The sequence below is a fragment of the Anthonomus grandis genome, chromosome 15, assembly GCF_022605725.1.
Source record: "Anthonomus grandis grandis chromosome 15, icAntGran1.3, whole genome shotgun sequence".
Taxonomy (NCBI): domain Eukaryota; kingdom Metazoa; phylum Arthropoda; class Insecta; order Coleoptera; family Curculionidae; genus Anthonomus; species Anthonomus grandis.
Window position 1 is genome coordinate 13,860,020 of NC_065560.1, and position 9,707 is coordinate 13,869,726.

The following is a 9,707-nucleotide window of genomic DNA, read 5'->3' on the forward strand; positions in this document are numbered from 1 at the left end:
TTAAATATTTGTAAACAGAACACGGCTCTAAGTAAATATATTGAGTCTTACCGGCTAAGGCGTATGGAATGGTGCCATGTTTTCTGCCAAAACCTTTTAACAAGAGGACATAATACCAATAATTTTGTCGAAGCGTCGATAAGAATTTTTAAGAATGTCATTTTGCAAAGGTGTAAAGCCTTTAATAGTGTTGCTTTTCTGGAGTTAACGTAATAAAAATTTTAGAATCCTCAAGAATCATATAAGGCGAATCTTAGATCACGCAAATAATCGAGTCAACCATCTACACATTTCTTATAGTAAATTTCAAGTGGCAGCTAGGGACTTGATTGTGGAAGAAAAAGGTAAAAATACTTATTTGGTGACCTCATCGACTGACGCTTGTTTGCTTTACACTGTAAACTTTACAAATGGTTATACCAGCTGCGATTGTTTTAGCGGATTTGGAGGTGCCTTTTGTAAGCATATTTGTACTGTTGAACAAAAAAGTGGTATATTAGCGGAGTCAACTCCACAACTCCATTAACAACACCTGATAAAATTATTTTGGCCTATATTGCCCTTGGCTCAAAAGTACGACCAGATTTTTTTTAAAAGATGCAAATAACAAATACGATGTCGGAGCACCCCAGTTTAACAACATGCCCATTAGAAATCTTGAAACAAATACTTATGTAGAGAAAAATTGTGATGAGGATATGTATTAAGTCTTAAGTTCAATTCACAAATTAGCGAGCTAAATATCCTAAATAAAAATTTAATAGTAGCGGAAAAAAAAAAGAAAATGAGTCTTCAGCCTATAAGACTGAAATAAGCTTGCTACAAAAAGACCTAAACGACTTAACTAACTTAAATAAGAAGATGTTAGACTCCGTAAAGGTGTTGGAGGTTGAAAAAGATACCTGTTATTCCGACATTTGTGCATTGAAGGAACAGTTACAGATATCTAAATCTGTTGTTATTAATTCTCCAACACAGCTACCAACTAGACCAAATACACCTGACGATAGTCGACCTCGGCTTCTCTTTGTTGGTGGAAATTGTAGCAAAGTGCTCCTAAAACATTTACGTTTAAAGTTTGAAGCTTACTACAAGGTCCAGTGTTTCCTGAAGCCGGGCAGTTTAAGCAGTGAAGTGATTAGGACAGCATCAAATTTAGTTAAGGACTTTACGAAAGAAGATTTTTTAATAGTAATGTTAAATGGAATTTGTTCTTCATCTGATGTTTTAAAAAAAATTATTCAAATCATGTTGCTACAAACACTTTAGTGATGACAAGCCCTTATACTTATTTAAACCATAATGTTATCTATAATAGTAATAAGGCCCTTTATCGTACTTTTCATGCAAATAATATTAATCTGTATGGGATTTTAGAGTCTAATCACGCCAGTAACTTTGGTTCAGACTTGGAATCATTATTACATGCACATATTTTCAAATATTTTAAAATTAATATTTCATCGAATAAATTGTCTTTGAATCATCAAATTAATGAGTCTGAACTGATTACTGATCGTGAATTGAATTCTTCTTTGTATAGACATGTCCACGAAGGTTGAATCTCATTCATGTTCATATTCTACTAGTAAGATTAAAATTAGCTCTTCGAAAAGCTTAAGTATCTTTATTCTTAATATACAATCCCTAAGAAACAAGATGGATGAGCTTCATCTTTTGCTGGACACATGTAATTTTCCTGATATTGTATTTCTGACTGAGCACTGGTTGAGGCCTAGTGAATGTTTTTTAATATCTGATTATGTTCCTATATCAAATTTTTGTCGTCAACAATCTATACATGGACGAACCATGATCTTGGCTAGGCAAACAATTGAAGCGATTTTTTGTAATATTGATAAGTATGATAATCTTCTGTTAGAGAATGTTTTTGAATTCTCTCTTTCTTTTTGTAAGCGTTTTAATTTATATATTCTTTGTGTTTATAGGCCACCTACAGGAGATATTGCTATGTTTCTGGACAAACTTGATTCTTTTTTATCCCAGTTGTCCCTACACTCTAAGGTTATATTGGCTGGTGACTTTAATATCAACTACACTGATGAAACCTTGCCACGTACTTTTCTTTTAAGTATTTTAAATTCTTACGACTTGAAAATGCACGTTCTTTCTCCCACACGAATAACTTCTTCATCTGCAACTACAATTGACTATTTCTGTACAAATTTTGATGACGTTTTATACACAGTACTCCCATCTGGTATTTTCGACCATGAAGCTATTCTTGCTAAAATGCTATATAATACTGTATTATCTTCATCTCATTATATGAGAAGAATTTTCAGCAGGAGAAATTTCAATGCTTTTTCTGCTGCTACAGCTTCGGTAAATTGGAATGCACTTGAAACGGCTTCTGACCCACTTACTTTGTTTTTTCAAGTTCTGTGTGATAAGATCAATCAGTGCTTTCCTAAAATGAGGCTTAAAACTAAGAAACGAAAACCATGGGTTACAAGAGGTCTTAGAATTTCAGCTAAAAACCTCCGTTTTTTGACTAAATTGTGCAAATATACCACAAATGAAAATATCCTTATATATCATCAGAAATACCGTAGTCTGTACAGAAAGACAATTAAAGCAGCAAAATCTAATTATTATAGGGATCGCTTAAATATGTCATGAAATAGGCAAAGAGAATGTTGGTCGATTATTAATGATTTTAGACATTTCCATAGAAAAATATCTGAACCGGAGTTAAGACCTGACATTTTAAAGGACTATTATTGTGATATACCTAATATCTTGCTCAAGGGCATTCGTAGTAACATTGATCCCTTACACTATCTTCAATAAGTGTCGGTTGAGCATTCATTTTTCTTTCATCCTGTCGATCTTACCGAAGTAAAAAATGAAATCAAACGCCTAAAAAACCATAAATCATCTGGAGCTGGGATATCTTCGAGGTTGTTACTCTTTTTGCCTGATTCAGCCTCAAATGCTTTAGTTTCTGCCATAAACAATTCTTTACATATTGGCATTTTTCCTTCATGTTTAAAAGAGGCACTGGTTATCCCTCTTCATAAGGGTGGAGATTTGGATCAGCCTTGTAATTTCTGTCCCATTTCTATTTTGTCTACCCTCTCTAAGATAGTTGCAAAAACATGCAAAAAGCAGAATTTTGTCCTTTTTACATCATAATGACATTTTGTCTGCAAATCAGTTTGGATTTCAAGCCGGTAAAGGGACTCATGATGCTGTTTTTAGCTTTTTGGACAGCGTCTATGTGTCCTTGAATTCTGGAGAGTCATCGGCGGCAGTGTTTTGTGATCTATCCAAAGCATTTGACTGTGTGGATCATGGAATACTGTTATCTAAGCTCGATAAATATGGTTTTAGGGGCGTAGCGTTGCGATGGCTTGAGTCCTATTTATGAAATCGTACTCAGAAGGTTACAGTGTCTGGGCGTTTGTCTGCTTCTAGATCTTCAAAATTCGGCGTTTCCCAGGGTTCAGTGTTGGGACCACTGTTATTTTTACTGTATGTGGATGACTTGAGTTCATTGAAACTGCAGGGCAAGGTGGTTCAGTTTGCTGATGATACCACCATACTATGGAGCCATAAAAATTCTGAATATATTAAGACTTGTATCCTTGAAGACCTTCAGATTTTATCAGGGTGGTGTGCTTCCAACAGGCTCGTGTTTAATGTAAGTAAGATGTCTATTATGGGGTTTAAGTGCCAAGTTCAGGGTCTGATGTTTGACGAAAATTTCCTCTTGCAGAATAAAGAGTGCTGCAAGTTCCTAGGAATTACCATTGATGGTCGCCTTCGGTTTGAAGATCATATTTTACTTTTAGCTGGGAAATTATCTTCTGGATGTTTTGCAGTAAGAATGGCAAAACAAGAGCTGGGAGGGGTGGTTGCCCGTTCAGTGTACTTTTTACTTATTAAATCTCATATTCGGTATGGCTTCCCTTTTTGGGGTTTAACCAATAAGGGGCTACTTAACATTGTGTTTGTTATTCAAAAAAATGCAGTTAGATACCTGCTAGATGTTCTGCTAAGTTAAGAGATTCTTGCAAACCCCTCTTCATTTCTGAAAAAATCCTAACTCTTTTTTCACTCTTTATCTTAGAAACAGCTGCTCTTATTCACAAAATTCCCAAACTACCCTCTGACACTGGCCATTTGACTCGTCGTGTAAATGATGTTTCCCTACCTATTCCTACGTCTTCCCTTACCAAAAACTAATTAATTTACATAAGTAAAAAAATTTACAATCATGTTCCTCTATGTGTTAGACATATATCGGATGTTAAGAAATTTAAAAGAGAATTAAAGTCGCTTTTATTGGCTAAGGCATATTATAACCTGGATGACTTTTTTAATGATAGGTTTTACCTATCATTAAAAAAGGACCTTGGAAGGATTTAGGACCTTGGACATGTTTAGCTTTATTTAGTAATTGATTGTTTTATTTAGTTATCTTTAATTCAAGTATGTTCAAAAAGTTTTGTCTTCTTGTGTTTAAATTTGTTCATTGTTTTGTCAATTTTTGAAATTGTATTTTTGTTTTGTTTTTTTTAGCTTGTAGGATGCTTGTACACAAGATTATTCTTACGTAATATAGCACATTTTCTTTCTTTCTTTCTATGCCTAATGAAAAAAATTGTTTCTCCCTGATACTCAAATCAATGAAGTCGGAATTTGATAGCATTATTGCTTTAACAGAAAATACTATTAACGAAAGCAATAATGTTATCGTGTCAAAGTATGTTAAAGGACTACAGCGCGTAACAACACCATCACAGTTGATAGATTATTGCATAAGTAAAATAAATAAAAGTAGATATATAAAAGTACAGCCAACGTCTATGAGCCGTCGAAAGACTCGCATGTCATTAAAAGCGGAGGCACGAAGATTAGGAGCAGGCAGACCTTCTCTTCAAGAACTTCCAATAAAAAGGAAACGAAGAAATAAAATAAGCCACTGCTTGGCAGAAAATATAAACAGAAATCGCCCCAATGCAAAAATACATTGAGATGATTGCTTCATTTTTTATTACAATATAAATATGTTAATATGAAAAATGTGTTTTTTTTTTTAAACGGCATAAAACTTCCAACTACATCCTCGCCACAAAAAGAATAATTTTTACTCCCAACAATACAATGTACTACCTATTAGTTGATAATTTTATTTCAAAACTCGTTCCAAAAGTAAAAAAGAGAAAAAACTACCCGCCTATTTTTGAGGTTCTTATACTTATTTTCAGAAATAATTAAACTGCTTAATTATTGTTAAAACCCATTTTCCAAATCATTTAAAAATTTATGCTACCTCCACACTCTCGGCGAGTGTCTGCGGGAGCGAGAGTGTAGTATGTGCGCTCGCCTTGTCTCGGCCTTCCGCGCCTTGTCTCGACATGTCTCTACTATTTGTCGGTTTTTCAGGCGCGGATCAAAGCAAGCATGAGGCGAGAGGTCGGGAGGCGCGAGCGTAGCGTACATACTCCCGTTTCTATCGTATGCCGTCGTATTTGACGTCGTTCTAAAATTCTGTAGTTAGCTGGTACGACTTTTGCGAGTGTGTTATAGTTATTTTGTTTTTTGGAAGTGGTTATTAAAAAAATGGCAGAATGGACTAACAAATTCACGGTACAGTTCTTGGAAGAATATCAAGTGGAAGATGTGATATGGGACCCTAAACATAATTTCCATAAAGATAAAAAAAAGATTAATGATGCATGGGTTCGTTTAAGCGAGAAACTGGATATTCCTATACCAGTTTTAAAGAAAAAAAAATATTACAAAAATATGAAGTAAATTTTTCCTTTATTTGAGTTGCATGTTGGATTGATCTGCGGGGTATATTCTGTAATGGTCTAATAGTAAAAGTACTATCTACTGCTTGTCTCCATGAACCAGGTTGAATAATGGATCCATCATCATCTAGTATATCAAAGGTGCCAGAAGGGGTATAAGTCCGTTCTGATGTTTTACTTCTTCTCAGAAAGTTATGTAGTAATACACACGTCATAGTTATTAGTGATACTTTATCTACTCCCAGTGATATTGGTTTTCTAAAAATGCGAAAGACTGATGCCAGTATCCCAAAAACATTTTCTACCACCACACGACTCGATGACAATTTTTGGTTATATATTCGTTTTGGTGAACCAAGTTCATGAGTGCCTGGATACGATTTCATAATATGAGTACTAAGTGCAAATGCTCCGTCACACGTCAGGTACAATTTTCGACATAATTTGGCTGGAAATTTTGAACAAAAAGTGAAGATTCTTATAACTGTCGCCAGTAGCCAAAAATCTTAATGTCACTGCGAGACGTACTTAAGCCGGTATGGCTTCTCTGAGTTGTGTGTTTTGTTTAGAAATAAATGGTGAAATTTTGGCTAATAAATATTCGAAATCTAGTGATGACATGCGACAAAAACTTTCAAATTCTCCAGAAGGTTCGTAAGTAGCTCTGTAAACATGTTTTCCATAGCTTGCCTAAAATAAATATGTTATATATATATATATATATATAATCACTGCATGAATCATCCCCTAAAGTATGGCCACGTACTTAATTAACACCTTGAATACATAATTATTATACAGGGTGACAATTTCAAGAGTAGCCATGGCTTATAATTTTTAAACCGTAAAAGATATAAAAAAATGCTTAAAACCGTTTCTATAGTAACAAGGGGGAACCAAAATGATGAATTTTTTAGGGATATACTATCATCCCCCTAACCCCCAGAGCCACCTCCTTAAAAATTTTAAATTGGAAGGGTAGTCGAGTGATACCTTGTTTGAAAGGTCTATTAATTCCCTATATTTTGCCGTCTTACTCATTAAAATCAATGCAACCATTTCCGAGATATGTATGTCCTTTTAAATGTTAGTCAATTCATTTTACTATCAGAATAAAAATATTTATTCTGATACTAAAATGAATTGTTAAAAGCCAAAACAAAACTCCAATAAATAGTACACTTATACTGAAATTATTGAATTGTCGGAATGGTATTTGGCGATGTAAAAAAAAGGAAAATTTTCGATGCCTGCCATTCTCGAAATATTTGTTGTTTTTTGTTTATTTAAATTTTGCCTTTTTTTTTTTTTTTTTTTTTTTTTTTTTTTTTGGGTCGGTGGAGAAATTCTTTATGAACACTGGTTACGCGGCGCCGCCCCCAGTAGTGTGGGACTCAGTGTCGAGTCTGTCTCTTCCTATACCCACTAAAACTCCACCGCTGGGTGGTGCCTTGTGGCTCCCTACACTGCGGTCTGCTAAGAAGCAGTCCTATTGGGTCCCATATGTTTAGTCCCATAGGTTCAATTCTGTAGCTTCAAGGAAGTCCAGGATTGTGCCCAGTGGTAGATTTCTTATACCCTCTGGTGCGGGTTTCTCTTCCCCCAGGAATGTTGCCCTGGTTTGATTAAATGCTTCACAGAAGCACAGTATGTGAAGAGTTGTTTCGTCCTCCTCATTGCATCCCCTACATAGCGAGGTAACTGATTTCCCTAGCGTATGCAGGTGTTTCCTGCTGGGTGCATGGCCTGTAAGTAGCCCTGCGACCTTTCGCAGTTGTTGTCTGGAGAGGCCCAGTATGTTCTCACCCTTCTTGAAGGGTGGGCTGCCTATAAGTTGTTTGGATTGTTCCATCTTTGGCAGCTGCTCCCAGTAGAATTTGTTCTGGTTTGTTAGCCAGTTGCCGATTTCCCTCTTCCAGGTCTTATCGCTGACATAACATGTTGGTTCAGGGCCTACCAGGCTGTTGCTGGCTCCCTGGGTTGCAAGTTGGTTAGCCCTTCTTGCAGCCTTATTGTTGCCCATATTCTCTGCTAGGATTATCTCTGGCCTATTTTGCGCTTCGGCGAGGTTCCTGAGATCCTCCCAGCAGCTTTGCACAGTCCTTGACTTAGTCTCGAACTGTTGTAGTGCAAGTGTCGCAGCCTGGTCTCCTGTGAAAATTGCGAAGGTTTTGCCTCTTGGCAGCCCTTCTCTCATCAGTTGGACACAGGTTTGAATTCCTATTATGCTTGCCTGTAAATTTGTTGTTTCGAGGCCCAGGTTTAGCATAAGTTGTCTGCCCTGTTGTTCGTCCTCCACCATGCCCACAGCTACCCCGATCTTGGATCGTTTGGTTGCCGTGTGCCATACTGAGTAACCTCTTTGCCTGAGCCTGTTCGCTTCTGCGTCCAGTGGTCCCCTTTTTTCTTTGATGATAAAAGGTTTGTCTAGGTATGTGACCTTGGTTCTGTCTGTTCTTAGGGCCAGGCGCCCAAGGTCCTGTATTTTGTCAAATAGGGCATTGTGCCCATCTTTCGATAGGATTGTTGCGCCATTTGACAGCAGTCTTTTCGCCCCCGTTATAGCTTCAGCCCGTACCACTAAGTGTAGCGGGCTTAGTCCTATCAGGTTCTCTAGGGCAGCAGTCGGCGTTGTTGACATCGCTCCTGTTATGCCCAGACATGCTATTCGTTGTGTTTTGTTGAGTATCTGTATTACAGTCCTCTTTTCTGCCGCATGCCACCATATAGGTGCTGCGTATGTAATGATGGGTCTAACCATTGTCGTGTACATCCAATGTACCATTTTTGGTGACAGTCCCCATGATCTACCGAACATTCTCTTGCAGTACATAAGAGTTTTCGTGGCTTTATTTGTAGCTTGGATTACATGTTTCTTGAAGCTGAGTTTTTTATCCAGGGTTATACCTAGATATTTGACCTCGTCTTCAAGTCGCAGATTTTCTCCATAAAATTTTATGTTTCTAATGGGCTCTAGTTTCCTTCTTTTGGTAAAGGAAACCAGAGTAGTTTTTGTGGGGTTTACCCTTAGTTGTTCTTCCTCACACCAGTGCTCGACAGTAGTCAGGGCTCTTTGCATTTTTTCGAATACATAAGCCTGACTACCCCCTCGTGTAAGGATGACTATATCGTCAGCATATCCTATAGCAAGGATAAGCTGCCTCTCCAGTCGTATCAGCAAGCTGTCCGATACAAGGTTCCACAGCAGCGGTGACAGTACGCCCCCTTGCGGTGTTCCCCTGCACACTTTGGCCTTAACCGTTGTGCTGTTGAGATTTGCTGCTACTTTCCTATGATTTAGCATTTGGGTTATCCAGCCGCCAATCATGGGATGTATTCCTCGTGCTGCTATCGCACGGTTGATTGAGTCATATGACGTATTGTCGAATGCTCCCTCAATATCTAAGAAAGCTCCTAGGGCGATCTCTTTGTTGTTCAGAGATTGTTCGACCCTCTGGGTTATCTCGTGAATCGCTGATTCACAAGATTTACCTGTTTGGTAGGCATACTGGTGTCGATGTAGAGGGTTGACCCGTAATACATTGTCCCTGATATGCCTTTCTATAAGCTTTTCCTCTGTTTTTAGGAGGAATGATGTAAGGCAGATTGGTCGGAAGGATTTAGGTTTCGCATAGGAGTCGCGTCCCGTCTTTGGTAGAAATACTACTTTTGCTTCCCTCCAACTCTCTGGTATATGCGCCGTGGCTAGACTTGCCCGCATTATTTTACATAGTGCAGGCAGCAGCAGTTCGCTACCCCGCTGTAGCATGACTGGCATTATGCCATCCATTCCGGGAGATTTAAATGGTTTGAAGGAATTTATCGCCCATTTAACCTTCTCGTAGGTTACTACCTTTTTCGCTAGTTCCCAGTGTTCCCTTTTGCCCCTGTTCGGAATGATAGGAGTTGGGTCCTGGGTAT